Genomic DNA, 7,265 nt, shown 5'->3' with positions numbered 1-7,265 from the left:
ATCAGGACTTGGTTTATTTCCTCCAGAATGCTGGTTGTAACACATTTGCCATCACACACTGGCAAGGAATTATGACACAAATTCAGGATGGTGTTTAATATAGGACTTGGATGGGGAGTGGCAGGAGATGGGATGGAGAGAACCATATAGCTAAGTTTAAACATTGTCAAGGTCTTCCTTGTGTGTTGTTGGACAAGGTGGATGGCAGGGGGGATGTTTCACAAGTACCTACTGTATTTTTAAATAAATAATAACCACTCATTAACAATAATGCCTGTGTGTTATGAACCAAGGGTTAAGATTAATCAAATCCTATGAAAATGAGATAAAAAAAGGAGAGAAAAAACCTCAAGTACCTAAAGGGATTAGAGTTTGTGAAAGATGAGGATGGAGAGCATTGTGTACTGAGACCCAGGGAGTAGGCCCTTAGAGCCACGTGTGAAAATGAAGGCGTGGAAATAAGACCTTGTCCCTGACCAAAGTAGAATTGAATGGAATAAAATGGGAGCCAATTCAGCAAGGGACACGCTGCCACATTATATCTGCATGATCGTGACCATGTCCATTTGTTCCTGATGATCAAACACCCCACCTGGTTTCAATCACCTCACCTTAGACTATATTCATTGCCACTGAAACCAGGGTCCCTCTTTAACTGCAGCCCCCTACTCTGTTGGCATTTTTGGCCGAGAGAAGAGAGCTGGTGAAACATTTAGATAGTCCTGCTGCTTTCTTCACCGCAGGCAGGGGAAAGATAAGAGCATTTTAGATTCCGGCATGAAACATGCTAGGGATAACACACCTATCTCGACAGTCATTTATTTCCCTCCTACATGAAGCTCGAGAGTATAGTATTCCAATGTCAGCATGGAGGGATGCTGGGTCCAAACTCGCCTTTCCTAATCCAGCTTCCTGTTAGCTATACATCCTGCTGCTCACATCTGTTGTTTTAGGGAAATATGGCAATAGCACTGAATGTTATCCAATCCAAATTTGTGTCCCAACCTCCTTGGACTAGTACCACCAAATAAAATCCTGCATTTGCTCCAAATTTATAAGTGAGCAATTCTTTTGAAGTGTAGCACTTTCTTTCTGTGCTCTGGATTTACATTCTACTCTCTAGACTAGGTTGCATTTGAAACCAAGTTAATTAACCCTTTAGAGTCAGTGATGGATGGAGTAATAGATAGACCCTTATCTCCACCTCCCGACACACACACGCACACTCACTCAACAGAGGCCCATCCTAAAGATGAGCTAGAGTTAATTAAGGGGAATAGGGGATAACAGACCGATGGTCATGGTTGGGAGATCCCAGTGCAAAACCTTCCAGGCAGGAAAGAAACAGGTGTGCTGAACGAATGGGAAGAGGTCGAGTGGCAGGTGCAAAGCGTGAGGGAGGGGGCGAGTACAGGCGAAGGGGAGACAGGTAGGAGGACATCAGACATCCGCTCATTCATGACCTCAAAGTATACAATGTGGAATTCAACATAAAATTTAATAGGAGTCATTGAGTTTTTTTATAGGCTTTTTAAGAGCAGTTTTAGATTCTCAGCAAAATTGAGCAGAAATACAGAGAGTTCTCATATACCCCTTGCCTTGCCATCGAGGTTTTAATTTTTAAGCATTTGGCTTTTGTGGTAATCAGATTAGTGTCTGTTGCTGTTGTGTGTGTGTGCACGCACGCATGTTTTTCAATCGTTCTGGCTACAGGGTAAAAAATAAGGGGCTGGGTGGAAAGAGCTGATGCAGAGAAAAGAATCAGCTAATAGAGGTGCCCAGGCAGGTGATAGGATGATGATGGTTGGGATGGAAACACATGGAAACAAGAAATTTAAAAGATGTGTAGGAAGTGGAATCGAAGGGCTTGGTAATTGATTAGCATGAGAGGCAGCTGATCGGAAGGATTGGAGGTGACTACCGCAGCTCGATGGATTAGGGAACCAACGGGAAGGAAGATCACGGTTTAGTTGAGATTGGGGGTGCCTCTGAGATAGTCTGACTGGGAATGTGCAGAAAGCAGTTGCATGTACAAGCCAGGAGCTCAAAAAATAGACCAGGATGGGGGGTTAAAAATTCCTATTTAGTATAATTGGAAAAATGAACCAGCATAGGGTCCCTTGATGGAAAGAGCAGAAAACTTAGGAAAAAGGCTTAAGGGGCACACTCACCTTGAATGGTGGCTAGGAAAGGCTGAAAAGGCAAATTATCCTGATAAGCCCTCAATTAATACGAGATGAATAACTGAGACATTGTGTAACTAATTACTAGTAGCAATTCCATGCGGTACGCACAAGTTGCCACAGCAAGGCCTGCAGTTTCCTGATTATGCTCAGATACCCAAGGTGCTGACTGCAGTCACTCAGCCACCCGGGAACGTGAAGGCAGTAAGGGATCAGAAGCCATCGGATGGATTTGCTCCTTCGACCACGAGGAGGCGACGTGGGCCTTTCTGTAAAATACCTCTGGGTGCAAAGAGCAGGCCCAGACCTTCCCTGGGCTGAGAAGTTAGACACTTCGGGTACCTCCAGTGAGACACATGAGGTGCTGGCGGAAGGATGATTTGCGGGGATCCTGGGATGCCGATAGGTCCTTGAAATGGCAGGATCTGATCTTACACTTTGTAACCCATAGCAAGTACTGCATATCTGTCCCTATAGTTGCCCGATTTATACATAATTGATAAATAAGCAAATTAATGCCACCATCATTTCTATTCAACACTGCGCTGAATTTCATCCAGTGAAACAGGGGGGAAAAGAGTGGGGGTGAGAAAGGCAGGCGGAAGAGTGATTGTTGATGGACGACAGCTTTAGAATCCCCCACGGACTCTAAAGAAGCATTTTATTATTAATAACAAGATTTAATACATTTACTGAATTTAACATAAACGTGTCAGTTTTATTTCCACATACTAGCAACAAACTGCTAAAAGATATATTTTTAAAGAGGGAGACCATTTATAAATAGTGACATAAAATATAAAACCTAAGAACAAATCTATTCGAAGATAAGCAACACCTTATGCAGGAAATTATTAAAGTTTTAGAGGAACACACTTTAAAGCCCGAAGTAAGTGGAGATATATACCATGAAAATGAATATATAGACCCACTAGTGAAAGTAATCCTGTTTCTGAATATCATCTCTGTATTCAATGCAGCACTAACCGAAAAACAAAAAAATATATATCTTTTTTTAGACAAAATTTGACAGAAGTAATCTGAAATTTAAGTTTAAAAGAGAGACAAGAATTGGAAAAGAAATACTGAAGAAGTAAAGAGTGAGGTGCCTTGCCCTACCAATCATCAAAGTATTTTATAATTTAGGGTAATGTAAAAGGCATAAATGGGCAAATGGAACATAATGCTAAGATTATAAATATGCCCATACATACATTGGAACTTAATACATGACAGAGCCATCATTGCAGGCAGCAGGGAAATGATGTGACGTTCAACAGGTCATTCTGGAAAAAGTGCTATGCACAGAAGGAAAGATGAATGCACCCCATTCCTCACAGCATAAGCAAAAATAAATTCTAAATGGCTTAAATGCTTGAATGTGAAATTCAAAACGTTCACTATTTTGGTAAATAATCTGAGAGTATATCTTTATGAACTTGGGCAATGGGAGAATTTCTTAACTAATTAAAAAGTGCACCCCTCCCCCGCCAGTGATAAACTACCAGATTAAGAAATTCAACAGCAACAAAAAAATCACAGAGAGGGTGAAATACAAGCCACAGATTGGAAAGGTATGAGCTACGCATATAACTAGGTTTCACACGGGTTTATTATCCAGAATCTATAAAGAACTGTTACAAATAAATAATTGCTAATTGGCCAAAAAGAAATCTGGGCCAAGGGCAGTTTAAGAAAACACTAGTGGCCTATAAATATTGAAAATATGTTCCACCTCCTTAGTCATCAGAAAAATGCAGACTAAACCTGCAGTGAGATCCAGTTCTAACCTACTAGACTGGAAAAATTAAAAATACACTAAGTACCAAAGGAGAGGGTGAAAACACTCATGAACTATTGACAGACCAGTTATTTGGCTTACTTAATCTGGAGAGCATTTTGTCCTATTGTGTAAAGTTGACGATGTGGCCCTAAGGCTGCCTTTACATTCCCAGGTACAGAGAAAATCTTGCATTTAGGTCTGCAGAGAAACGTACACAAAAGCAGTCCTGTTCGTAGCAGCATTCAAGAGTGGACGATAACTTCTAGTGAACGAATAGAATGGAATGCTTTGGCATTCTCCAGTAAAGCTCAAGGTGTGCATGCTTTTTGGAGGTGATGGATATGTTTATAACCTTGATTGTGGCCATGGGATCATGGGTTATGTGCATATCGCCAAACTCATCAAGTTCTATGCATTAAATAGGTACAGTTTTTTGTATGTCAATTACACCTTAATAAAGCTGTAAAAAATAAAAGGAGTGTGTACCCATATCCATATTTCCACTCTTGAGAAATTCTTATATGTAAAACCAGGGCACGTGTACAAGAATATTCACGTAACACTACCTTGTAATAGCAAAAACCTATGAAATACTCAAGTGTCCACCAACAGAAAAATGAACAAATAAATGATGGCATAGTACTATGAAGAAATTAGATGGTAGTAAAAATGAATGAATGAAAATTAAACACATCAACATTCTGACATAAATTTCACACACACTGAATTTGATAATTTTGAATGAAAGATTACATTGCAGAAGACATGTACAGCACTGTCCCATTTTTATAAAGCTTAAAGCATGCAAAACTAAACACTGCTTTGTTTAGTTGTGTACTTATGTATTAAAATATAAATTAGAAGCAAAGAAAGATAAACAATCAAGTTGGAGTCCAGGAGATGGGGGCCTTGGGGACCCAGAAAAGAAACTAAAGATTTCAAAGACTCGGGCAATACTTATTTGTTCAAATGCTCATCATCAAATTCTTGTGTATAATTCAATATTTGTGTATAATTCAATGTTCAAAATAATTCAGTATTTTAACGTGGAGGAAACAACCTCATTGAACAAACGGAAGTATAAAGGAGAAACTCATGGCAAGATACACGCTGAGCTGTTGCAGTGACTTACGGGGAAGGGGACCAGGTAAGGGAAGAAAGGAGCAGAACGGGTCCCAGAGGAGGAAGCGTGCTCTTTAAAGTGAAGGGGGGGATCAGGAGCGAAAAAGAGCAGTGATCCAAAATAAACACTAAGGAATAAACAGGCTAAAATACACCTGCCATATCAAGAAGGTGAAATGGTCCATAAAGCAGAGGCTAGTCTCAGAATCATGAAAACAGCAGTAACAACAGGGATCTATCTGTATCATATGAAAAGATAATTAGGTAATTAATCATCAAAAGCAATGTCCAGTTCTGAGTTAGAGGCCGGTGTTCAAGTCAATGAAAAAAGACATTTTTCAGACAATTGCCGATAATATATTTTTATCTATTATCTATCTACCTATCATCTATCATCATCATCTCTGTCTATCATCTGTCTATCTATCTACCCAGAGAGAAGGAGAGATCAGGAAAGAATATCACTGGGGTGTTAACAGTGGTTATCCTTGCCAGTGATATATGTGTTTTATTTTATCTTTATTTTTTAAGTTTCTAAAATATAGATCTATTGTTTCTGTTAGTAAAAGACAACAGTTATAAAATGTTTTTAAATAAATATTTTTAAATGGATACAATATAAACCGGCTATATTTACTGAGCTAGGATAAAAGCTTTTCTTCTGATACCAAGAGGTGGTTTCGCCCACTAACATGAAGCAGTAACAGGACGGTTAGGAGTCTGCCAAGTGATCACGTCACAAGAAGGTTGCTGATGGGGCGTAAAAAAGCATCACTCTTTTGCCGCTCTAGTGCCACCATGGGCACAAGGCTCCTCTGCTGTGTAGCCCTTTGTCTCCTGGGAGCAGGTGAGTCCCGAGCACAAAAGAAAAATCCTGTTGTGGGTTGGCCAACACCCTTATCAGAGTCTCTCCTGGGCTTTGTCTATTGCTTCTGTTTCCCTCTCTTCCAGGCTCAAGTGATGCCCAGGTCACTCAGATTCCAGGACATCTGGTCATAGGCAAAGGACAGAGAGCAAAGATGGACTGCTTCCCCCCAAAAGAATACCCTGTTGTTTACTGGTATCAACAGACCCAGAACAAAGAGTTCAAGTTTTTGATTTACTTTCAGAACGAAGCACTTTTCGATCAAATAGAGTTGGCCAAGGAGCGGTTCTCAGCCCAGTGCTCCCCAGATTCCTGGTGCAGCCTGGAGATCCCGGCCTCTGAGCCAGGGGACTCGGCGCTGTATTTCTGTGCCAGCGGCCAATGCACGGCACTGAGGCGCCAGCCCTGCTTCCTGCACAAACTCATCCTGGGCCCAGCTCAGGAAGCAGCTGCCCCGAGGCTGCGGCAGAAGTTAACTGGAGTTGGCTTTCGTCCCAGTGGGACCTAATAGCAGGCTAATGGGTGCTGGGCAGCTTCTAGGGGTGATGGGCAGGCGATTCTGCAAACCCACCAACTGGGCCAGGGCCTGGAGTGGCTGCCCCTCGGGCTCTCACAAACGTTTATTTTGTTAGAACGTAAAAAGGGAAGGAAACACCTCACAATTCATTATGTGAAGCCGGCAAAACCCTGATGCCAACATCTGACAAAAATATTACAGAAAAATATCCTGTGTGACCACAGATGAAAAAAAATCCTTCCCAACATGGTAACAAATCAAATTCAAACCTGTGTGTGCATCTATGCATGTGTGTATGTGTATCTACATATATAGTGACATCACCCCCAGTAGGTTTATTGCAGTACAAACAATGGGTTAGAAATTTTTAAAAATTAATGTATTTCATCTTATTAGCAGAATGATGAGGGATAATTGTTTGACCACCTCAATAGATGGTGAGAAAACTTTGGACAAAATCCAGTACACATTTAAACACTCGCAGTGAACTGCTAATAGAAAAGCATTTTCTCAATCCGATGGAGGGTAGTGATGAAAAATGTACAAGCAACATCCCATTTAATCGTGAATATTGAACACTTTCATAATATAATGGGAATAAAGCACGATGCTTTCTCTCACATTGCATTCTTTCTTCAGCATTGCATTGGAGGTCTTAACCAGTGTGATAGGCAAAAAAAGAAGAAAGAAAAAAAGAAAGGTCCTAAATATTGTAAAGGAAGAAGTAAAATAATCACTATTTTTAGATTACATAATTGTTTAAGTGTAAAACCCTAAGGAATCAATAAACCACAA

Source organism: Miniopterus natalensis, chromosome 10 (assembly GCF_054644295.1).
Source record: "Miniopterus natalensis isolate mMinNat1 chromosome 10, mMinNat1.hap1, whole genome shotgun sequence".
In the NCBI taxonomy this organism is placed as follows: domain Eukaryota; kingdom Metazoa; phylum Chordata; class Mammalia; order Chiroptera; family Miniopteridae; genus Miniopterus; species Miniopterus natalensis.
This window is presented reverse-complemented; position numbering follows the sequence as displayed.